This window comes from Sorex fumeus, unplaced genomic scaffold (assembly GCF_029834395.1).
Source record: "Sorex fumeus unplaced genomic scaffold, SorFum_2.1 ptg000098l, whole genome shotgun sequence".
Taxonomy (NCBI): Eukaryota; Metazoa; Chordata; class Mammalia; order Eulipotyphla; family Soricidae; genus Sorex; species Sorex fumeus.
The window spans coordinates 41,807,587-41,833,977 of NW_026606155.1; positions in this window are offsets into that span (position 1 = coordinate 41,807,587).

Genomic DNA, 26,391 nt, shown 5'->3' on the forward strand with positions numbered 1-26,391 from the left:
GTTTCCTTTTTAGATGTGCAAGTCATTTTCTTTAGGTGTAAGGGTTTTTTTGTTCACTTTTTAGTGCTAGGGATTGAACCCGGGGCCTAACACATAAGAGACCCACCATAGGCTCTGCAAGCTCCCCTCTTTCAATTACATTCACTTCCCTTTCTCTTTTGTTGCTATTGCTGCTGCTTTGATATCTAGAGGTTATATTTCTGGTGATATTGGGGATCATTTTCCACATTCTCTGACTCCTAAATTGCATTTGTAATAGAAACCTCTAGCTGTTTGTTAACAGTGGGGGATATGAAGACTTTACAGATAATCTTGTGTCATCCTTTTATACATTGACTTATTTGGAAGGAGTCAAGAAATAGCTTTTTTAGAAATTTATTTTATGGAGGCTCCATTTGTAATTTCTGCCATAGTAATAGGACCAGGTCCTCATCTCCTGAATCTCTGCTGCTAATCAACTCTCCCAGCTGAAATTAATCTCCTGGCTGACACCTCCAGGGCCTTTGGGGATGAAACAGAATTCCCACCCTTCTGACTAGGTCCTGACAACCTCCATACCCAACTTTTTTTTTTTAATGTAGGACTAATGCTTTTTTATTCAGTCATTGATTATGCTGATTGAATTGGGCATGAATTCCACGTTACTTTTTAAAATTTTTAAAAAACTTTTTATATTGAATATCCGTGAGGTGGACCATTACAAAAGTGTTCATAATTGGGTTTCAGTCATACAATGATCCAGCACCCATCCCTCCACCAGTGTACATTTCCCATCACCAGTGTCCCTGTTTCCCTACCACCATCCCCCAACATCCCAGCCCCCACCCCCAGTCTCCCTCTATGGGAGGCACTTTTCTTCTTGCTCTCTCTCTTCTTTTCCTTTTGTGCATTATGGTTTGCAATTGAAGTGCCAAGAGGTCATGGTGTTTATTCAAGGCATTCAGTATTTTTATTAGGACAGTAAGGCTGGAGTAGCTTTTCAATTGGGTGGCCGCTTTGAGGTGCAGATGTGACTGCCAAGGCTTCCAGAAGTACATGGAGGTGGGGGGAAGAAGACTATCTCGATCCTGAGAAAGCCTGGAGATTTCAGTCACAAAACCTGCATACCTGAATTTTCAACATATTATATCTTGGTGAGGTCTATTCTGAGACAGTTGAGTCAGGCCAGGGGTATGGTGGCGATTTTGTCCGCTGCTGGGGGCTCTGCTTGGTGTACCAAGCTTCTGCCATATCAACAGGCCCAGCTCCACATCTTCAGAAAAGCCCAGACAACTCTACTGATCAGATCTCACATTGTTCACAGTTATACTTCTTGTCACTGGGTGAAGATAGAACGGAAGAAAAAGAGAACTTTCAGCCTATTCCCTCAGAGACTCCCAGGAGTGCTAACTATTAAAGATACACCTTCAGCACAGTAGGAGCACAGCAAACCCATTAAGGAAGACTCACAGCAGCTTACCAAGTTCAATGAATAAAAAAAGTAATATGGAAGGTTCTACCAGCACCAACCAATTCTGCAAATTCTCAGACAATGACTTTAGTGACCATACGTTGAGCTCAAAGAAATAAAGGCACAGGTAGTCAGCAAAATACAAGAAAGCATGAGAACTGAACTGAAGAAGTTACAATCAGAAATGACAAAAATGTAGACTATGGTAGGTGATATAAAAACTCAGTGGAAGGTCTGAGCTGAAGAAGCAGCTGAGGAAAACACCAGGATGCTCCAAAATGAGATGCAGAAAATCTCTAGATAACAACAGATAGAGAAAAATGTTTGAAAACAAACTTAGGGCCTCTAACATTCAGGCATGTGTCTCTGAACCAGAGCTATGTCCCACATCCCTCTATTTACTTCTTTGAGAAAATAAAAAAACATATTATAATTAATAATATATATTCATTATGTTTTACATACTACTTTATTATAAGTTGCTTTTATAACCTTTTAAAAATTTGTGTGATTGCATCATTTCATGCAATTAAGAGTACCTTAATCTACAATATAATTTCCAAAGTGAAAGGATGATTTTTGAGCACCATTCCTGGAATGCCTTAAAATGGAGAATTACACCTGGTCACCAAGGAGGCTCATGGATATGGCATGGGAGTGATTGTCATGCACAGAATAGCTCAGGAAAGGAAAGTCAAACCAAGAAAAAAAATTGGGATAGGATTGCATTTGATCTTATGTGATGAAAAAAGCTAAGTTGTCATGGAAAAAAAGCAATTTGCTCTTAAAATTAGATTTTACATTTGATTGTGTGTGAACTGGAAACTAGAATGGGTAATCTATGTGAAGGGAAAGCAGAAAATCAAACTGGCATGAAGAAGAACTTGGGAAGACTTCGAGAACTGATCTGGCAGGTTTCACATCTACAGCTTTTGATGATTTAACATCTTAGGGTCAAAGAAAAATGGGGTGTAGTCGCTACAAAATGTGAGACAAACATTTTGAAGAATTCAGACTTGACTGTCCAGATGGAGTAATAAATGTATTTTCTTTAAAGGAAGAAAATTAACTAAGCTTCCAAATGAACTTAAATATGTGGAAACACTCAACTTTATCCAAAACTGTTTTAAACATAAGGTTTCATGAGCAAGTGAGATTTGAACTAGTTCTTAAAGCTTGAGGATTAGGCTTTGTCAGAAGTGCCCTTTCTCCTTTGTTCTTTCTGGACTTTTGGGCTGATTTTCCACTGGTGTCCTTGATTTGCATTGCTTTTCCATACAGTTTGGGTCTGCAGGTTCCTCCTGGGACCAAAATAATACTGAATTATTAGGGCAGTCATCTGTGACTGCCACAGAGGAAAAGTAACCAATTTTGTAAACTGATACCTTGACCTTGCCCCTGAGCGGACAATGCTATAACCAACTTAGCTAACTAGTCACAGACCTAAATAGATGAGCTTGGTTGACTGAGGGGAAGCAATAAATTATATTTGTATTGACCTGAGTAAACCTTTTAATTCTTTCCCACATGATATAGTTCACAACAAATTGGGAAAATGTGGCCGGGAGTCCAGGTAATTGCCCAACTGCACATCAATGGCATGACCTGCAGCTTTGGTTATTTAGGCTTTGGTGGACCCAGACTGTTTCATCATTTGAAAGGATCTATAGGGTACTTTAACCCCAGGCCGTTGCCTCCCAAGCACCTGGAGAGGATTCTTGCCTCAGGTTGCCATATTTGGTGGAAGGAAGGGGCCGTGGTCTCCTTCTTCATTAAAGAGAGAACACCATCCAGCATTTGGGGTTCAGGGCTGAACGAGGAGGCCCAAAGGTGGGGTTGCATTTCTCCTGTCTGCTACTCTCTAGGGACCAGAAGAAAGATCCTAAGTTTGCCCCCCTTAGACCATTCATTTGCCGGGTGCTATTGAAGGAAGAGAAAATCTTTCTGTAGTACCTTTGGTGAGCTCAGATGGTATCTTGGGAGCAGGAGGAACATAGTTCTCAATATTACTGGAAATCACAGTCAGGGTCACAGATGAAATGAAGGCTCTAGCACATTATGCCTAAATGTTTCTAAATCTTGGAGCCAGAGAGATAATGCAGCAGGCAATGCTTTATATGTGGCTGACCACGATTCCATCCTGGTATTACATATGGTTCCTCAAGCTCTGACAGGAGTTATTTGTGGGCATCAGAGCCAGGAGTAAGCCTTGAGCACTGCTGGGTGTGCTTCCCCTAACCACTTCAACTCCTTCCCCCTATAAATGTTTCTAAATCTAAATGACATAAGTGAGATAAACTTCTGCTTCATCTCCACATTTACAATACCTGTTTAGAAAGAATCCCTTAATGGCACTCATGTTTGTGATCCCTGCTAAGTTCATAAAGAAGAAAAGAACAGTTTTTCTAATATTCCTTAATCTTCTGCCGACATGAAATCAGTATATGACATTATTAAATGCCTGTCTTGTCTCCTCACCTTTTCTCTCTCCTTTGTTGTTGCTACTGCTGCCATGATTGGTTGCACACAAGCCTGATGCTTGTACATTTAGTTGGTGGGGTAGAATGTCAGATTGTAGTACTAGGACATTGGCTGTTCACTGCGATTTTTACGCTTTTAGTTTTTGTGCTTACATTGTAATTGTAAAAACTTGTAAAAAAATATGTAAGATTGTCCTAAATCTTAGCTTGAAACTCCTGTGCATCCTTCTAGTTGTGATGTTAGGTACATATGGGGCACCAAGGATTTAAACTCATAACCATATGCTTATAAGGCCACTGTGCTATTCTTCCAGGTCCCTACTTATCTTTTATTAAAATTTTTCCATCTTCTCTTTCCACTCATGTTAATTTAGCTCTTCCCCTAACTGAGCAAGAATCAGAGATGGATTCATTGAGCCATGTACCTCTCACATTAGTTTCTTTGCTTGAACACTTAACCAAAACTCTTAAGATACTGTCAATTTATTCCTTCTTTCCTCCTTTCTTTTTTATTTGTTAGCCACACTTGGTGATGCTCAGGGCTCACTCCTGGCTCTAAGCTCAGGGACTAGACCTGGCAGTGCTCAGAGGACCATATGGAGTGTAGGGCCTCAAACTTGGGCTGATCACAAGTGCCCTATCCTCTGTGACCTGTTTACTATTAGTGTACTCTCACTGTGACTGAGGTCCTGTTTTTTTCTTATTTAAGAATTTACTAATCTGTTGCAAAAAGAAATCTTTCCTATACTCCTCTAATTTAAAATTACACGTTGTTGTGAACTGCTGATATGACCTACCTCATATGATCCTTAAACATTCACTTCTACTACCGACAGGCAACATTTTCTTTTTGAACTCTACCATTATTATTGATGTTCTGTGATTTACAGTACTTTCAGTGATAATTTCATTCTCATATGGTTCCAGCATGATACCTAGCACTAGAGTGTCTACCAGTGTACCATTACCTTCCACCAATATCCCAAGTATCCTCTCCACCTCATCCCTCCTTCCTAGATAAGCTCAGTTCTGTAAAAAAAATCTCCTTAATACATTTTAGGGAAATATGTTGGTAAAAATGGCAGGCAGAATCTTGATTGTTGATTCATTTTCTAGTATCAGGTAATAGGCAGCTACTACTGGTGGAATGGATGAAGTTTTTAAGTTTCATTGGGAAGGAAGGATAAACAGATAGGATACATCTAGGTGCATAAAATACTTTGGAGTCATGGTATTGTATATTTTTCTACTAGAGTTTAGAAATTACATGATTTGAAAAACCAAAACAAAAGAATTTTGTGTAAAACATAAAATAAGTAGGGAGTTTTAGTAATAACCAAATTTAAAAGAAAAAAGGTGGGGGAGAGAGAGAAGATAAGGTTATCACATTTGACTTTCTCATTTTGTCAAGATGTAAAGGTTGGTAATGGTCTCTATTTGCAAGAATGTGAGAATACTGAGTGTAATTGTGCTGCAAACTTGAGCCAGTGAGATAGTATAGAAGGGAAGACACCTGTGTTGCTTAGGCTTGTGATTAATTAATTAATTAATTAATTAATTCAGGATTAATCCCCAGCACCAAAAATGGTCCCCTGACACAGAGACAGGAGTACCTTCAGAGTACCACCAGTTGTGGCCCCAGAATAAAAAAAACTTACAACAATTTCTGGGGAGCAACTTGGTGTTTGATACAATATCAAACAATCAATCTATCTATCTACTTATTTTAATGCTACCAAGTGCTGCTTAGGAGGCTTGGGCCTCTCTCCTGGTGATTCTCAGCCAACTGGGACTATTGCTCATGTTTGAATTTGAGGTTGTGGTGCTTCTTGGGCCTTTCAGTGCTGAGGATTCTCTGGGCTACCCTGAGCATACTCTGGGGGACTTCAAAGTCACACTCCTTGGAGTTTGCAAGTCTCCAAGTCTGCACCCAGTGATACTAGGGGACCATGTTGTGCTGGAGACAGAACTGGGGTTTGCTGCATGTAAGGCATACAGCTGAACCTCTGTATTATTTTTCCATCCTGGGGCATCAAAATTTTAAATCTACTTCTCGAATTAATCTCAAGTGCTCCACAAATTTCCTGAGCATTGGAAATCATTGGAGAAAAGTCAAGATTTAAATGCCTATCAGTAAGATGGATCAAAATCATTATTGTTCATAAATGAAACTTTATGTTGTCATTAAAAAGAGTCAGTTATAGCTGAATTAATGGCATAAAATATATTTCAAATATTGAGAATTAAAAAACTCAAAAACAACTTATGTAAAGCAATTTTATCAATATTAATTGTTTAAATGCCTATAAATATGACAATAATTGCTAACATGGTTAAAAGGAAATCCTCAGAAATAAAAGTTGATCAATTTTTCAAATTTAGGGAATTTGTCCTTAGTTTTTTATAAAGATTAAACATTTTCATTGTATTATTGTTATAATTATGGGGGGAAATGACAAAAAATACTTCTTAGGGCCAAGACATATACTTAAAGAGTTGTACTTTAATGCCTAGTCTCTAAACTATTGGCTTATTCAAATAGTTTAAGTTTTATTTATAGTTCTTGTTATGAAGAATATTACTGAGTTCACAATACATCTGTAACTCCCCTTTTATAAAACTGAGGTACTTAAATGGTGACCTATTCAATTACTAACATTCACATTGTCTTTTTTTTTGCTGTTGTCTTTTGGGGGGACCACACCCAGCAGGTGCTCAGGCTAGTCCTAACTCTGTGCTTAAGAATTGTTCCAGGTGGTGCTCAGAAGACCACTTGGTGCCAGGGATCGAATCCAACCTCCTGCATGTAAAGCATGTGCTCAGCACACTGAACTAACATTCCAGCCCCTAAACATTGTCAATAAATAAAAACGAGTATAGTGGGCTGAATTTTATCTCCCTAAGTTCCTAAAATATGACTATTTGGAGAAAGGGTCTTTAAAGGGTAAAAGTATTTAAAATAAGTTATCAGGAAAGGCCAATCTGAAGTGACTTATGTCCTTATTAGAGCAGAAAATTTCAGTGACGATATGTGCAGAGGTAGACAAGGCAATATCACAGGGAGCAGACAGCCACCTCCATGCCAAGGAGGTCTCAGAAGTAACTAAGTCTGTGTGGTCAAACCTGGCGTGATCTCTGAATTCAAGCCTCCAGATTTGTAAGTGGATAAACTTCTGGGTTTAAACCACTCACTGTGGCACTCTTTTATGGCAACACTAGAACATTAATAAAAGTGAATCTCTGCCCTCTTCAATTATTATTACATTAAAATCTTAATTTTGTTTCTGTAATACTTGAAGTTATTAAAATATGCATTACATAGATGGTCTTTATCATGTTTTATTAGGCTGACCAAAGGAGTAAAAGACATAGGTACATAGGTAGAGAGTACCAACTCTCAAACTTTACACCTGAAAAAAATAAACTAAATAGAAATTTAAATACAACACTGAAGATATGGAGTTATAGTAGCTCTAGGGTAGAATGAATTGGCCAAAAATTTATATATACATATACACACATATATATTTATGTATATGGAGTTGTTCTGCAATTTCAGTTTGATTCAAGTATCAAAGTAGGATAGAAATATTATTTCAATCAGCAGTGTATTTTGTAAAATGAAAGGATCTACTGTTTTGTTAAATTAATTTTTTTTTGTGTGTATGACTTTTTATAGACCTTCTCCAGGGGAGGTAAAATCACAAGTCAGAGAATTTTAAAAATGGGAATAAGGTAAACTGTTTCACCTAATATATTCATAAAGTGGTAGGACCTTAAAATTTGTAGTAAAAGAAATGTAGTCCATATGGTAAATTTTGTTTACCAATATATAAATGTTAGATAAAGCTTAAAAATTGGAATATAAAGGCTTATTTGTAAATGAAGACTTTAATTTTACCAAAGGTATGGCAACTCCTTGATGGTTACAAAGTATGAAATCCTCTGGAAAAAAGGTTCACTTTTAGTTAACATGTGTTGGATCTAGTGTATTTACAGGAAATGTTTCCATTTAAGACCATTGATACATTAATAGTTTCCAGGCACATTTTATGACAGGGCCTAAGTTTGTTCTCTTTTGAACAACTAGGAAAGGATGTTTTTAAAGTAAGCACTTAGATTTGCCTGGATCTCATTTATAAAGCATGGGTCTTAACTGCAAATGTTTCTGAAATCATACTATGCCCTGGAGTAGTGAATTCCCCAGAGATGACCAAAGGATCTTCCACACGGTTTCCCTTGACTGTCATTCAACCTTCCACAGTCTCCTATACCCCTGTGTGTTCTTTCTTGGAAAGTAGCAAGCAGATTCAGACCTGGCTGCCCCTCCACAACTTCCAATTGTTATTCACACCTAGCATTATTGGCAGGGCTTTACTTTCATAGTTCTTTGGAAAAACTACTCATCATAAAGCCATTGACAAGTGGACTATCTAAAAGCTCTCTGCTCATTTCATCCTGGAGTTGACTGAGAGGGTTTTTGTTTGTTTGTTTGTTTTGTTTTTGGTGCTGTTTTTAGCGGCATTGTTAGATTTCTGATGAACTAAGCGATCTGATTCGGTGAAGGAATCTGAGTCTATTCTCAAGATCAGGTAAATTGCTGTTGACCTGAATTCTTTTGTCTTCCAGTGTGTAACTAAAGCCCCCTAGTGGCCAGGTGACCCCAACCAGGTGCTGGGTGCCCCCTCCCCTAGGCTGAAGACCTGTGATGTTCGCTTTTCTCCCTAGAACTCTCTGAACTATAAGAGAAGATCACTGGGTTCTCAACAGGGGTCCTGTCCTTAACCCTGCAGGCTTTCCCAGGAAGAGAGGCTGGCGACTTTTCCTGCTGAGATGGCCTTTAACTTGGTCTTTCAAGTTGGCAGAGTTCTCTCTACTGTCGGTGCAGACTGAAAACTCATTAAGGTTCCCAGAGCTTCCAGCAGGGCTTTTCAGCAGTACCTTCCTTGCTTTAGGTGTTTAACTTGCCTGCACAACCTCAGAGGGAGGGGATAGAGTCCAGATTCTCCTAGATGTTCTCATAGAAAAGTTCAGGCAGCACAAATATAATAAAGTCACTCCCACGTGATTTGGGTACTTGTCCAGATAAAATGAAGCCCCCCACCCCCACCCCATCACCTAAACTTTACAATCTAAAATGTTCCCCTAGAGGGAACCTGTGTCCCCTGGGAGCCCATTTTATGCCTATATGGCTCCATTGAGTGTAAGACCACTTATAAATATGTGATCAGGGATTGTGTCTTCTCTGTGTCGTCCTCAGTGACTGGCAAGGTATTAGAAAACTCATTGCAGTATAATAAGTGAAAACCATATGGAAATGAAGCTGATTTGATGTTTCTGTGTGTGAGACAAGAGCTTCTAAGTTGTACAGTATGCATATTCTCAAGCTTTTAGATTCAGGTACTTCTTATAGTATGTAAGATGTGTACTGAGCACTTGGAGGTTACAAAAAAGTCTTCACAGTACAAACTCCTGTTTCCAATGAAGAACGGAGAGTCAAGTGGCAAGTGTGTATACAATACTGCCCTGGACACCATGCCCTTTCCCCTGGTCCAAACTCCATTCCCTGACAAGCTTTTAGCACTCATTCTCTGCTGGGTAGTGCGGTAGTGCCCCGCCCCTCTCTCCTTTTTGGTGGTGGGGAGGGAGGATTTGAGTTACTCCTAGCTCTGCGCTCAGTGGTCACTTATGGCAGTGCTGGGAGGATCAAATGCTGAGAACATAGCAGTAGGTGGTAGGTCACAAGCAAGTCAACCCCCACACTCTCTCCCCAAGCCCTTCTTTTGCCCACCACTGCCCTTATGAATGCACTTGAATGGAGGTCAGCAGAATACAGTGGGTTCTTTTGGCTCCTCCTCAGTTGCCACTCCTGGAAGGCTGGGCCGGGCATCTGTTTGCTCAGTCTCCTCTCCTGGTTGTCCATTTCACTCTTGGACTGCCTGTCCCTTTTCCCTGTCTGTCTGTGGGTTGGTTTCCATTGCTTCTAAGCCAAAGTGCTGGCTTTTCTTAGAGCTTAACTTTGGATGTTTGCTAGGTCATTTTTCTGGATATGACAAGACCTATATATCTACATATTCAGATCCTAGAAATTCTGATTTGTTGAGCCTCTGGTGCATGCAGTTTGAGAAAGAAAATTCCACAGATTATAGAGTTGAGTTTTTTGTTTTTTTGTTTTTTTGCTTTTTGGGTCACACCCAGCAATGCACGGGGTTACTCCTGGCTTTGCACTCAGGAATTACTCCTGGCAGTGCTCAGGGGACCATATGGGATTATGGGATGCTGGGAGTCGAACCCGGGTCGGCCGTGTGCAAGGCAAACGCCCTACCCCCTGTACTATTGCTCCAGCCCCAGAGTTGAGTTTTTTTTTCAGAGTTGAGTTTTTATTGCTATTGTTGACCTCATCTTCATTGAAAACCACTGGTCACCAGGAGAGTCATAACAACACCCTTGTTAAGAACTGTAGGTACTTTTGCTCTTACCCCAAGGTGACTTCATTTACACTTGTGGTTTCCAAATCTTTTTTGGGGGGTGGAATACACCCAGTTTTCCTCAGGGCTTATTCATAATTCTATGCTCAGGGATCACTTCTGTTAATGCTCAAGGGAACATAAAGGGTACCTGGCACTGAATTCAAGTCAATTTCTCATTTAACTTGTCCTAAACAGAATGATTTGCTTCTCCTAATCTGCTTCTCCTTCTGTTCATTTACTTTAATTAGTGTCATCATTTGTATAATCCACAAAACTTCACCAATCTACATTACCTATTTGACTCATCATTCATCTTTCACATCCGAAGTCTCATTGAGCCTGCTTCCTAAATATACAATTTCTGATTTATCATGTTTTTAACTACAAAAACGGCAATAACAAACAATTCAACCCAATTATGCTTACTTTTTCTACTTTAGTGATGATGTCTTGGTTTACATGGTAGTTCTTCAGAGGAACATCCTCCTTGCTGGCCTCTGCATCTGCTTTGTCCTCTCCTTCCATAAATTCCATAAGTTACACTATCTCCAAGTCATTTAAAATTGCAAATAATTATATCATACTTGCACTTATAACTGGTAATAAGCTCTCAGTGCACCTGTAGTTCTAAAATTTTTAAATATCTAGGACAGCCTATATCATCTGGTCCAGTTTTTAATATGCACTTCCTTCCAAAATACATAATTCCTTCTACTTCCTTTGATCATCAACTATCACAGGGCTTCTTTAGGTGCCTCTGGTTTAGTATATTTGGCACATATAATTTTTTTTAAAACTGGTGTGCTCCTCACCAATATCTTTGGATAGATTCTGAAAATTCTTCATATCTCAGTCTAATATCACTTGCAATGAAAAGCTGTGCTTAATGCTCCACCACTGGATTAAGAGTCCCAATTACATAGTCTGAAACTCTCAATAGTAGTACAAATTACCTTCTGTGATTAGTACTAATAATAGTACTGATCATCTTCTGTTACTTCTGTAAATTGTTATGTTTATTCAGTAGCTCTCTCTGCTAAACTTCCATGAAAACTGGGATTATGTGCATCTCTTATTCTGTAGTTAGTTCTTGATTTTTATTGCTTTTATATTGCTTTGGGCCACATCCAGCAATACTCAAGGGTTGTTTGTTGTTTGTGGCTCTGCACTCAGGAATCAATTTTGGCAGTGCTTAGGGGACCACATCAGATGCTGGGAATTAAACCTGAGTTGGTCACAGGTAAGGCAAGCACCTTACTGTTGTACTATAGCTCTGGCTTCAGTCTTTGATTTTTAATCTGGTGATCTGAATTTGGTAAGCTCTCAATGTATATGCTTTGGATGTACTAATAAGATGGGAATTAAGACAAATATTTATTTATTTATTTATTTATTTTTTGGGGGGAGTCACACCTGGCTATGCACAGGGTTACTCCTGGCTCTACACGCAGGAATTATGCCTGGTGGTGCTCAGGGGACCACATGGGATGCTGGGAATTGAACTCGGATCGGCCGCATGCATGGCAAACGCCCTACCCGCTGTGCTATCGCTCCAGCCCCGAAGACAAATATTTAAAGACAAATGTCAGAAAGTATTTTACAAGCATAAGAGTAGAGATGTAAACAAAGCACTGAGAGTGTGGAGGGAAAGGAAGATGGAAAGGAGGAGAGAGGTAAAATGGGAAAATGGGGAATTGGAAGGGAGAAAAAGAGAGAGGAAAAGAGAGGAAAAAATGATTGAGAAGGAGTGAGGAAGAGAGAAATATTATCTTGAGTTTTCCACAGAAAATTTTATACCCAAAATTATCTTGGACCTTTTCAGATGGTGAGGGTTTAAAGGGATCAAGAATCATAGAGGGGGGAAATCAGAAGCAAAGGCACAAAGCTAGAAAAGATAGAATAAACTTGAAAAATAATAAGTGCTCCAGTTGACTTGTGAATAAGATAAATGCTGGGAGGTAGAGAAGTTGGAGAAATAGATGAAGAGGAAGGCAACTGATTTAGAGCCTAAATCAGAACTTATTTTTTTTAATTTTTAGCTTATTCTGGGCAGTGTCCTGAGTGACTTGGTCTAGTCTTTGTGTGCTAAGAGATCATTGGCCAACCAAATCTATTGAAAAGATTACAGTCAACTTGTAAGAGACCTTGAGGACTAAATCTCAGGTCATCCCAGCGGGAATGAAAAGAGAAGCGAATGTGAGCCTACAATGACAAAAGGAGCACTTGATGACTGGTTTCATGCAAAGGCCACCCAGAGAAATCAGGACAACATGACTCTCAGAGCCAAACCTTAAAAGCAAGGTCAACAATTGTTGGGCAACAATTTCAGAATAACTCCTTATTCAAATTCCAGTGGGAAGTGGATGCATTTATCCAAGGTCCATGCCACAAAAACTGCAAGAATTCATCCATTAGACGAATATATTCCCCAGTAGAATCTGCTCTGTTGAAACTTTTCTCCTTTTTAAAAAAATTATTATTTTATCGAATCACTGTGAAAAGCACAATTACAGAGATCTTCATGATTGGATTTCAGTCATACAATGTTCCAACCTGTCCTTTTACCTGTGTACATTTCCTACTACCAATGTTCCCAGTTTCCCTCTGAGACACTTTCCTCCCTATGAACAATTGTTGAGGTGGATTATTAGCAAACTTTTAGACTTGTGATTTTACACACAAATATATATATGTATATATATATATTATATATATATGTATGTATGTATAAATTCTCTTCTTTTCCCAGTCAGTTGTTATGGTTCATTCCACTTCACAGATAGGCAGGAGGCTTGAAAATGACTATTTCACATTTACTGTGTAAACTAGTGACTCAGTGTGTTGCTTTAGAACCAGATATGTGTGGTTTTACTTCACTTGAGGAATTCAGTAAAGAACATACTTCATGTCAGCAGAAACTATCGTAAATCTATACAGAGAAGGACATGAGTAAAAGCTCCTTTTAAAATCACATGGCTGCATGGAATTTATTTCCTCTGAGAAATTATTCCATGAGATGATTTTGAGAAGGGATACCATTGTCATCTTTTTTTTTTTGTACTATTTTTTGCCCCCTGAGTAGACTCTTTCAGATTAGGAAACAATTGAAGGAGAAAGTAAAATGTAAGGGGTTGTTCTTTTGCTTTGTATGCAGGAGGTATGTGTGTTCCTGCTAGACCTACACTCTTGGGGAAGCTTGCCAGAAAAAACAAACAAGGCAGCAATGGTCTACACTTCTCCTCCTTCACAATGACTGAGCTTCTGTATCTGGCCCTATGTACATAAACTATGTGTCCCTCGATAGAAAGTCTTCCAGAAGCACAGAAACATGGACACAGAAGTTGGAAAGAAATCATTTTTGTAAGTGGTAAAGGAATACTGATACTTGAGTATTTCAAGTTGGATGGATATTGAGCTTTTTAAAAATGTCCATAAGGAGCATGTTTTTTTTGGCTATGCAGGTTTTAGCTCAGAGAAATAGGTGCTATTGAGATTAAGTGGAAGGATATCAATATTAAGTGGAAGTCCTCTGATGGAAAGATTTCTGTAGGAGATACCAGGCCAACTTGGCACAATGGGATCAGCCGGCTGGCAGAGAACCTCTGAATGATTTGCTCAAATTGTGTGACTTCCATAGACTGGAAAAAACATATAGTTTATTTATTTTTTTCTAAATCATTTATTACAGGTTCTTCTAAGGAATCCTAGATATTTTGCTGTCTCATGACCTAGATTTGTGAAAGGGGAAAGATTCTTGAACATACATGATGTTAGAAACAAAGTTAGGACTTCTAATTTTTTACTTTTTGCATGCAGCATGCAAAAATTTCTCTGGAAATGGAGACCTCCATTTGTTGTTGAAATGCCAAGCATTTCAGATTGTCACAAGGACATTTACTTAATAGTCTTTAAAACATGTTCTTGTTTTATTTCTGTCCTAAATTAAACCATTCTGTGTATGTGTGTGGGCATGCATATTCTCTAAACTCTGACATTTATCTTATTTTGTTTGACTTTAGAAGACTTTTGAGGCTATTTGTCATGTCTAGTGATCAATGCTCAGGAACTATCTGTCCCAGAGTACATGGGTCTTGGAACTGAGGTTGCCACCCTTGTTTTAGTAGCAGCCTGAGCATCCCCTTTGGCCAGGAGTTTTAATATTTCCATTGGTGAGTAAAACTAGAAAACATTGTCCCTCTAATTTATACGTGCTACTTTGTGGGGAGGAAAAACTAAGAAGTACATAACTGAGATCAGAATTAGACTTTAGAACTTTAACAGAAACTAAGGAATTAGTAGGGCAAGGTTTTGTCTGGTGCCAGTGCATCCTCTGGCTCACAGAGTGTTTGGCCTTTTGCCTTAACCCAAACCTGCCTATTCGCAGGACTCTTTTTACTGGGATAGTTCAGGGTAGACTGCTTGTGCAGATCCTGTGATCTCCCCACTGTTTCAACTTTAAGAAAGCTCTACTCTATGATCTACACCAGATCTGCTAATATTCTTCATCTGATCTTGTTTCACTCACTTTCCACTGGTATCCATGAATGGCTGCTGCTGCTTCTGCTTCTGCTGCTCCTTCTGCTGCTGCTGCTTCCTCCTCCTCCTCCTCCTCCTCCTCCTCCTCCTCCTCCTCTTCCCTTCCCCTTCCCCTTCCCCTTCCCCTTCCCCTCCTTCTCCTTCTCCTTCTCCTTCTCCTTCTCCTTCTCTTTCTCCTTCTCCTTCTCCTTCTCCTTCTCCTTCTCCTTCTCCTTCTCCTTCTCCTTCTCCTTCTTCTCCTCCTCCTCCTCCTCCTCTTCCTCTTCCTCTTCCTCTCCCTCCTCCCTCTCTTCTTCTTCTTCTTCTTCTTCTTCTTCTTCTTCTTCTTCTTCTTCTTCTTCTTCTTCTTCTTCTTCTTCTTCTTCTTCTTCTTCCTCTTCTTCTTCTTCTCCTTCTCCTTCTTCTTCTCCTCCTCCTTCTCCTCCTCCTCCTCTTCCTCTATCTTCCTCTTCTTCCCTTCCTTCCTTCCTTCCTTCCTTCCTTCCTTCCTTCCTTCCTTCCTTCTTTCTTTCTTTCTTTCTTTCTCTTTTTCCTCTTCCTCCTCCGTTTCCTCCTCCTCCTCCTTCCCTTCTCCTTCTCCTCCTACTTCTCCTCTTCCTCCTCCTCCTCCTCCTCCTTGTCCTCCTCCTCATCCTCCTCCTTCTCCCTCTTTCTTCTTGCTTCTTTTTCCTTTTTTCTGTTTGGTTTTGGGGCCATACACATACATGTTCCGTGTACTCCTGGCTCTGTACTCAAGGATCACTCCTGGTGATGTTTGGGAGACAATATAGGCTGCCAGGGATTGGACCCAGGCCAGCCACATGCAAGGCAAACAAACTACTCACTGTACTCTGTATCTCTGGTCCCTTAATTTTTAAACACATATTTGTTCTCCCTTACTTCTACCCTGATGGTGAGTTGTTCCTCCTTATGTATCATGTTAGTCCTCACTCCTGAGTTCTGAATCCTCTCCTTTATGACTACTGATTTTTTTTTCTCCTTAACATCTCTTATTTGTGCATACCTTCAGCTTTAGTGCTCCTCCTTTAATTCAAGCTCCCATAGTATAGTAATCTTTGTTATTTAAATTTTTCTCTTTGCTCATTGGTAGGGCATTTGCCTTGCAAGCGCTGGCCCAGGCAGACCTGGGTTCAATTCCTCCGCCCCTCTCAGAGAGCCCGGCAAGCTACCAAGAGTATCTTGCCCGCAAGGCAAAGCCTGGTAAGCTACTCATGACGTATTTGATCTGCCAAACACAGTAACAACAAGTTTCAGAATGGAGACGTTACTGGGCCTGCTCCAGCAAATGGATGAACAATGAGAGGACAGTGCTACAGTGCTCTTTGCGCATAGATAGTATTGCTCTTTCCAGAACATCCTTCTCCATGAAGCAAAAGCAAATTTTAACAAACATAAGTAAACCTGAGCAGTTCATAAAACTCCCTATTCTATATTGGGTTTGTTTGGTACAAGAAGGTCTGAACTCCCTAGCACAGCTCTGAATTTTGTTATCTCTGCAATGAGATAGTAAGTTACCATTCACCAAATTAAGTAGTGCTTAATTTGAACTCTTAAAAAGTCTTATATGCTAAAAGTATTTTTCGAGGAGACAATTTTCAATGTGTATATAGTCTGTTTATAGTCTATTTAAAGGATCAAGGAGGGCCTTTGGAGTCTATAGAACTTAGTAATTTCTTTTTACACATGGTTATGAAGAAAACTACTTTTCACATTTTCACATTTTGCTGACTCTGTAAAAGTCACAAGTTGGGAGAAGGGAGATGGCTTGTGGACCCGTGTCTGGCCTCAGGTGGTCCTTAAGTACCACCAGTGAAGACTCCAAACAAACAAAACCAAAGAAAAATCAAGTCACAACCTTTAATCACAATCTAGATACTAAAGTCTGGTAGGCCAATGTTTGTATTTTTTTTGGGGGGGGGGGGGATGGAAGATGTGACGCATAGCAGAGATAGATTAGTACTTTAGAAATTATGAGTTCTCTTATCAGAAGCTGCCTAGTTGAATTTGGATACTACAGCAGGTAAGGCACTTGCCTTGTATGTGGCCAACAAGGGTTTGATCCCTGGCACTCAAAACAAAAAGAAAAAGAAGTTGCCTGTGCAAGGCATATGGGCAATCTTTGCCTGTATCCTAAACTATAAGATGGTAACAAAATGAAATACTACCTTTATGAGTATTTATGTAGCATAGCTAATAAAAATAACAACCCATATTATGGGATATTAAGATGACCTGCAAATAATAATTTTTCCTTTAATAATGCATAATGATTTATGAATTCTCTGGAATTATTTGTAATCCCTAAGGTTAACCCTGATGTAATTTAAGCAAGAAGAATCAGATCTGAGGTGGTGATATTTTCTGCTTCTTCGTATATGTAATATGATATTTGATGCCAAAATAAAGCCATGAAATTGAAAGAAAATCAGCTAATATTTAGCATTTATGAGTATCATTTTGCTTTCACAACTCTTTCCAAACCTCAACTAATTAATTTATATACATTTCAAAGGAAGGTGATGATTATCTGTTTTACAGGTGGGAAGAAACTGAAGTTAGCTGTTAAAAGCCTTGCCTGAGGCCAAGTGGGGGGGGGGGAATGTTTTGTGCCTGCCTGGAACCTGGGCACACCTGATGGCTAATTCATTTGCAAAATCCACTCTTTGAATAGGACCTTCCTTCTGCTTTGCTGCAGCTTTGGTTGTTGCTTACACACTGAGGTGTTTTGTAGTTCTTGTGCTCCTCTTAAATCCCTGGAAAATCTTGATTCATTTAACCTTATTTATTTCTTTTTCAGGGATGATTTTTTTAAAAAAAAAGAGTCCTGAAGGAATAAGACAATACATGAAAAGCCGGAAATACTTCTGATCCACAATGTGGGTGAGTGATAACTGATGGTCTGTGTGGCCTTCAGGGAGGCAATGAAAGCATTCAATGAGATGTTCATTGTGTGTGCACTTGCCCTACCGAGTACAAGAACAGGAATTGTAAACTTCTAGAGGGCAGAGATGATGGAGTAATTTCTTTGTACCTGCAAATGGGAGGATGACAGGTTAGACAGGTTGTTCTAAATGCTCTTTGAAATGGGCCTGTCAAAGGGCGTTAGACTGCTTGCATTCCTCAATTTACATAAAAGATATTTCCCCCTTAAGTTTGAGTAAATGAAGTCATGTTTTTAAAACACCAGAATAATTTTTAGTTGTTGTTGTTGCTGTTTTGGGACCATACGTGGCAGTGCTCAGAGCTTACGCCTGGCTTTGCGCTCGAGTTTCAGCCCTGGTGAGCTCCGGGAACTATAAAGGATCCTGGGGAACCCTGCACCAGGCTATCTTGCCTATTCAAGGTCTTTGTTTGAATTCACTCAAAAATGATCCAAACTATTGTGATAATGATTATTGCTCCTGAATTAATCTATTATGCAGATTTGGCTTTTCTGATAAGTGAATTCATTTTTTTCTTCCTTTTTTAAATTTTTTGGTTGGCGGTGGGCATTCTTGGAAATGCTTAGGCCTTACTCCTGGTTCTGTGCTCAGGGGTCACTCCTGGCAGTGTTAGAGACCATCTGGGATGCCAGGGATAAAACCTGGGTCTGCTGTGCACAAGGCAAAAGCCTTATTCTCTGTACTATTGCTCTGACCCCAAATAAGTGAATTCTTAAAAGCAGAACTTTTCTGAGTTTATTAGTAAATGAAGCAGTGATACTAATACACGGAATCTCTGGAAGGCAAGTGCCTTGGGCTGTAGTAAAAATTCTGGTCAATTAAAACTGAGTGACCACGAGTAAGTTTTATTTTGTAAGTTTTACAGAGAATTGAGCTAATTTTACACTGTGAGTTTTAATTTGATCAAATACTTGTTTGGATAATTCAAGACAGTTTTAAAGCAGCTAGTATAGATTGCTCTCATTCTTTTAATATTTTTTATGATATTCAATTGCATAAACCTGTCATAGCCTATTATTTTTTGTCTAATAAATGCATTACTTTTTTCAATATATTTTAAAAAACAGGATTTTTTTAAAAGTTTAAAATTTTTTTAAATTTTTAAATGAATCACCGTGAGGTACAGTTACAGACTTACAAACTTTCGTGCTTACATTTCAGTCATACAAAGATCGAGTACCCATCCCTCCACCAGTGCTCATTCTCCACCAACAATGATCCCAGTATCCTTACCATCACCCCCTCCCCATTCCCCTTCCCCCACCCCACCTCTGTGGCAGGGAATTCCCTTTTGCGCTTCTCTCTCTCTCTCTCTCTCTCTCTCTCTCTTCTTTTGGGTGTTGTGGTTTGCAATATAGGTATTGAGTGGCTATCATGTTCGGTCTATAGTCAGTTTTCAGTTCGGTCTATAGTCAGTTTTCATCTCCCATCCCAAGCTAGCCCTCCAAGCACCCCTTGCTTGGTGATCCCTTCTCTATCTGAGCTCCCTTTTCTCCCAGCATGTGAGGCCAGCTTCCAAGCCGTGGAGCAATCCTCCTGGTACACATCTCTACTATTCTTGGGTTTAAAGTTTTATTTTATTTTATTTTTATAAAGTTGTTCATAAAGTAAAGTAAAGGCCCTCCCATTGATCATCGATTTGCTCGAGCGAGCCCAGTAACGTCTCCATTGGAGACTTTGTTGTTACTGTGTCTGGCATATCGAATACGTCACGGGGAGCTTGCCAGGCTCTGCCGTGTGGGCGAGATACTCTCGGTAGCTTGCCGGGCTCTCCGAGAGGGGCGGAGGAATCGAACTTGGGTCAGCCATGTTGGCTGCGTGCAAGGCAAGTGCCCTACCGCTGTGCTATCGCTCCAGCCCCTTAAAGTTGTTCATAATAATTTGTTATATTTAATGTTCCAATACCAATTCCACCACCATTACATCTACCCACCACCATATTTTGAAAGTTTCGACCCGAACCCTTAAACCCTGTTCTCAAAGCAGAGCCTAAATAATTTATTTTGTATTACTTGTTAAAAATAATCCACTAAAAATGATCCAAAATATTTCCTTAGAGGAAAGTCTGTGAAGATGTTATATTTTACCCTGTAGCCATTAAGATTTTGTATAAGAATAAGATGCTAGGGGCTGCAAATGCAGCTGAATGCTCCAGAAATTCTAAAATTTTAAATACTAAAACAAGCGATTTTAAAAAGGATATCTTCACAACATATGTTTATGTGTTCCTAGTGTCTATGTCAGATGGCTAAAAGTGTGATAGCTTGGTATTTGTGTTTATTGGGATGGATATGAGGGTTTGGACCATACTTGGTAGTGCTTAGGGTTGACTCCTGGCTTTGTGCTTAAGGTTCACTTGTAGTGGTGATTGGAGAACCAGATGGAGTGCTGGGGATAAAATCCGGATTAGCATGTGCAAGGAAAATAATTTAATCCCATGTCCAGTTTCTTTCATCCCAGGTTGCAGAACTTTTGACTCCTACAAATTCTGCTTATATTGTAACACTATTAATTATAGACAATGAAAACTCATTTTTATTGATTTTACCTGTTGGATGGAAAAAAGATGAATCTCAATGTTATTTCTACTTTTGTTTATTTAATTGTGGGTGAGCTTAATGGGCAGATTTTTTCATGTGATATGATATACATGATGCCAAATAAAATTGTGTCAATAATTTTCTCTTTGGTAATTGGAAGGGAATAAAATTAGTCAAGTAATTTAATCTAACCTGACACTCAGAACCTCTTTGGTCTTCTTCTTAGTTTTATAGGCTATAGTAATTTACAGGTGATAACCCAACTTAGTTATTCACTACATATTGGGGGTAGGGAGGAATAGAAATTTAAGTTCATGCAGTTCCTGTCTTGTCTCCAACTTTATTAAGACTTTGGATTATTAGAGAAGAATTTTTGGTTCTGGGAACAGAAATTGGTGGAAATGCTTTTAAACAAAGCTCAGGGAAGAACTTAATTTCCAGGAACATGAGACTAATATTTTAGAGAAAGAATGATCATTATTTAATGGGAAATAATTTTATACCCCTGAGCTCTTACTTTTAGGAGGAGAATCACTTGTTCCCATGGTATTTTGATTGTTATAGTTGTTAGTTGTTACAGGCTTAATCACTTTAATTCATGGTTTGAATAGCCCACAGAAATTTGGCCTGTAGCCTTTAAAAGAAAATAACCCTTTAAATGTGTGACTGTTGAAAAAAATAAATTCTGTGCAAATATTAAGTCTGGAAGCAAACCTGTATTAAGATTTTCCCTATGCCCTGTCACAGAGGCAGGGTGGGATGGGGGGGTGGGGGTGGGAGGGATATTGGAATCCATGGTGGTGGAAAATGGGCACTGGTGGAGGGATGGGTATTTGATCATTGTATAATCGAAACCCAAGCACAAAAATTTGTAAGTCTACAACTGTACCTCATGATGTTTCACTAATAAAAGTTAATTAATAAAAAAAGATTTTCCCTGTAATTCACCCAGATTCTCCCTGCCCCCACCATTTCTCTCTTTCCCTTCTACCTTCTCTCTCCCTCCTTCCACCACCGATCTTTTTACTTCTTTCTACTTCCTTATAATTGTAAGAAGCAGCATTGTAGTTCTTACTTTATATTTGTCAAAAAAAGAGGAGAAAAACATCAGAGCACAAACACCCCTCCCTCATTTTTTATTTAGGCATGGTGACTCAAAACACAGTTAATGATAGTTTGAGGCATAAGTGTTTCAACTTCACATCACCACCAATGTCAATATTTCTCCACCAATGTCTCAAAGTCCCCTTCCATTTCACCAACAAGCCCCTTAGTAAGCTCATTTTTAAAAATTTAATTTGGGTCATATGCTTACAATAATGTTGACACATATGGTTTTGATGTATACAATTACTTCACCTGTTCCTACACCATCAAAGAGTCCAAGACTCTCAACCAATGTTGTTATGTTACATCCATTCTAATTCATTATCATCCCCCTAGCCACACCTACTTTCATTGGCATTCTTAGTTTTGTAATCCAGAGGCAAGTGTTTGCCATTTTTGATAACTTCCTATTCCCTTGTTTTAACAAAAAATGAATATACTTTGTTGTTTTGGTACCACACTCACCAGTAATCAGACTTTGGCTACTGGGTTTTGGTACACCAGTGCTCAGGGATTGCTCCTGAAGGTGCTTGGGGGACCATAAGTGGGCAGTGGATAGAACCTGGGGTGGCCATCTGCAAGGCAATTGCCCTACCTGTTGTACCATGTACCCCATGCCAAACAACTTCATTTTAATCTATGGGAAAATAAAAAAGATGATTTTAAATAAAAATTAAATTAAAAAAGTGTGTATATATGTTGATGTTAGCACTTTTGACAGTTATATAGTTTCTCAAACATGAAACATTATGTGGAAATGATGTAAAAGTGGGATTTGGCAGAATACTAATAAGGAAAGCATTTAAATGTCTTGAAAAAAATAAGAATCTTGTTGCCAAAGAACCACAGGTCATGTATTTCTTTTAAAAAGGGTTCCAATGAATTCTCAAATCCTGTTTTGAAACTTCTTCAAAATTAACCTTAAAAGTTATATTCATAAGTAGGCAACTATAAAAATTCCCACTTGCAGTTGAGAAATACTCTTATAGAGACAAGAGCAGCCTTTCTACTTCTGATCTCTAAAGCCACAACTTTGGAGAATACATTAGCTTTGGAGATTTTGAATTGGAATTTAAAATATGTGTATCTGTTGAGATCAGTTGAGTGAGCAGAAAAATAGGCTAAAGGACATTACTGAAGTTTATCTTTTATTTATTTATTTAATTTATTGGTCATGGATTGCTATTGGTTTATTTTGTTTTATTTTTTAATTGAATCACTGTGACACATAGTTAAAAAGCTTTCATGTTTGAGTTTCGGTCATACAATAATCAAACACCCATCCCTTCACCAGTGCACATTTTCCACCACCAAAATCTCCAATATCCCCTCCATCGCATTTCTTTCCCTGCCTGTGTGTCAGATAATTTCTGCAATACTCTTTCTCGTGCCTTCTTGTCTCAGTCAGACCAATGATGTCGTACTTGATCATTCGCGCTTGTACCATCAGGTCCTCGATGGATGCATCTGATGCTAGCGTACGTGCATTGAAAGTGCAGACGATCATTTTTGTCTTCCTTCGTTGTGGCAGCCTAGGTCGGCCTTGAGATTTTGTTGGCCTCTCCTTTCTCATCCTTCTCAGTGCTGCCATGTCGGTGAAGCCTTCAGGGTCAGGTGAATGAGACCAGTTGTAGTTACTGGTTTTGGCATATTGAATACACAGCGGATAGCTTGCCAGGCTCTTCCGTGCGGGCGGAATACTCTCGGTAGCTTGCCAGTCTTTCCGAGAGGGATAGAGGCTTTTGGGGTGACCTCTAATCACCCTTGTAGGTGTTACCATATTTGAACCCTATCAAATACGGTACGACAATTCCAGAAGATGGGTATTTAGTGTCTTATGATGTGTCGCACGGCCGCTTGCAGCCGCGCGGGTCCGGAAAGCGTCCTGGAGTGTGGCGACGGCTGGGTAGTGGAAGTAGTGTCCACACGATAACCAAGCTCATTGAGGTTTCTCGGGAGTTCAAGATGCCGCTCTGCTTAACGTTCATTGATTTAAAGAAGGCCTTTGATTCTGTTGAGACGGAAGCGGTCATTGAAGCCCTAGCCAATCACGGCATTCAAGCCCAATACATCAGGATCCTCCGTGAGCTGTATTGCGGATTCACTACCAGGATCTCACCATTCTACAAAGAAGTGATCGTTGATGTCAAGAGAGGGGTGCGGCAGGGTGATACCATTTCACCGAAACTCTTCAGTGCCACCCTCGAGAACATCATGCGACAACTGGAATGGGAAGGAATGGGAGTGAAGATAGATGGTCAGCAACTACACCACCTCCGCTTTGCTGATGACATTGTTTTAATAACACCAAACATCAGCCAAGCGGCACAAATGCTGGCCGACTTTGACCGTGAGTGTGGAAAGGTAGGACTACAGCTGAATCTTACGAAGACAATGTTTATGAGAAACAGCCTTGTTCCTGACGCTCCATTTGCTCTCAATGGAACGACCATCTCCAAATACAACAGCTATGTGTACCTAGGTCGAGAGGTCAACATGACAAATGACCTGGCACCCGAGCTGCGCAGGAGAAAGAGAGCGGCTTGGAACGCCTTCAAGAACGTCGAAGAAATAGCTAAGAGGACGAAGAACCTCCGGCTCCGGGCACATCTTTTTGATTCCACTGTTCTTCCTGCATTAACATATGCCTCAGAGACCTGGGCCCTACGCAAACAATATGAGAACGCCATTCAGGTCTCCCAAAGAAGAATAGAAAGAGCTATGCTTGGAATATCACGTTTCACTCAAATGAGAGAACGAATCCGGAGTTCTGACATCCGTCAACGATCAAGGATCAGGGATGCTGTCTCATTTGCCAAGGTGTCGAAAATCAGATGGGCTGGTCACGTAATGAGATTTAAAGACGACCGTTGGACTAGAGCTGTTACTGATTGGATTCCATGGGATGTCAAGAGACCGCGTGGCCGCCCACCTACCAGATGGTCAGACTTCTTCGTCAAGATCATGAACGATCGGTTTGAGGCCCTTCATGTTCCCGGAGCGAACAGATGCCATTGGGCTACACTAGCACGCGACAGGGACAAATGGAGACGTTACTGGCACCCGCTCGAGCAAATCGAAGACTAACGGGAAGTTAAGTGATTAAGTGATTACTCTCTCTCAACTTTGATTACATTTAATATTTCAACACAAGTTCCACCATTATTATTTGGAATTTTCCCACCACCACTTAAACCTGCCGAAAAGGCAATGCTAGACAATTTGTTTTGTACTGATTGTTATGAATAGCATATGAATAGCTCCTGGAATTCTAAAATTTTAATAATTAGGGTCTGGAGAGATCTCTGCGGCAAGCTGTTTGGTTTCGAGATTTATTTGTGTCTCTCTGGGATTATGGCCATTAAGGAGCTTAATAAGTAGCCGGGGGCAGTTTGTGGGCATCATATCAGGGTCCCATTGGGGCAAAGAATGAGAGGGATCAGCTCTCCCCCGTCCCGTGAGGCCTGGTGTTTGCTATTACTGCTCCAGCGTACCTGGGCTTTTCATTGAGTTCTAGAAGATGGTGGCCTCCAGGGTTTCGATGGGGCAGGCAGACGGAGAGCACCTGCTCCTGTCTGGAGTAGCCCAGTGAAAGTGGCCTATTGCAAAGACCAGAGGCATCTCTGCAACAAGCTGCTTGGTTCCAAGATCATTTGTGTGTCTTGAAGTTTATCTTTTAATAGAAATGAAGACATATTTTTGTTTGGCAAGCAATATGATTATCTGTACAGACAATTCAAAGTAATTTACAGAAATAGATTCTACCCAGAACACAAAAATGAGTTTAATAAGACTTACCGAGATCAATATTTAGAAAATAATTTTCTTTTTATATAGTAGTAGCAATAAACAATTAGTAATAAGTTATTAAAAAATTAAAAAATGAGTGCCATTTCCAGTCACACCAGAAGCAGGATATTTAGGTATAAATCTAACAAATTATGTGTAGGACCCATATAGTGAAAGCTATAAAACACTGATGAGAGATTATCTATATAAATTGGAGTGCTTAATCATGATCATAATTTGAAAAACTGAATAGTAAAGATGTCAATTTTCCCCCACCCTGGCTTTCAGTGCCAACACAATATCAGCCAAAATCCTAACAGGAATTTTTGGAGAAATTTGCACCTTGACTTAAACTCTTTAAACAGTCAAAAGAACTAGAATTCTGAGGAAAAAATACAATTTTTCAAAAAGAACAAAGATGGGTCCAGGGATATGACTCAGTGGTAGAGCAAACTGCCTTGGACATTCCAGTCTTGCAATAGCATCTCAGTATGGCTCCACAAGGTGGAGTTGGTCTGTTGGCATTGCTGTGTGAACGTGGTATCACAAATATGCAGTGAAACTAAGTGTGTAAGAACACCTCAGCCACAAGTGTGACAGTTAGACATAGCAACAACAAGGGCAGCAACAATGGGACAAGAAGAGATGGGATGAGGGCAGAAGACCAATATGATTCATATGACTTATTTTCAAGAAGATAGATATATTAATGAATAGAGCAAAGCAGATTTTAAAAGCAGAATTATACATATATTACTGATTACTTTTCCAAAAGTCTTTGTTAATTCACATGCAGTTTTGAGAAATTATACATAGAAATCCCATGAGCACACTACTGTCTTGTGAAACGTGGAATCAATTACATTGATTCAATCCTTCAGACATATTCAGATTTTTCTACTTTCACTCATAGTTTTTGCTTTCTGTGTAATAATTCTCTAAGGATGCAGTGATGTCTATTGTGCTTTTTCATTTGTATTCCTTTAATGGATAAATGGATAACTTTTTAATAAGTTTTCATGAGATTGCTTGCCATTTATATATCTTCTTTTTGTTATATTCTTTTGTTCATTTTTC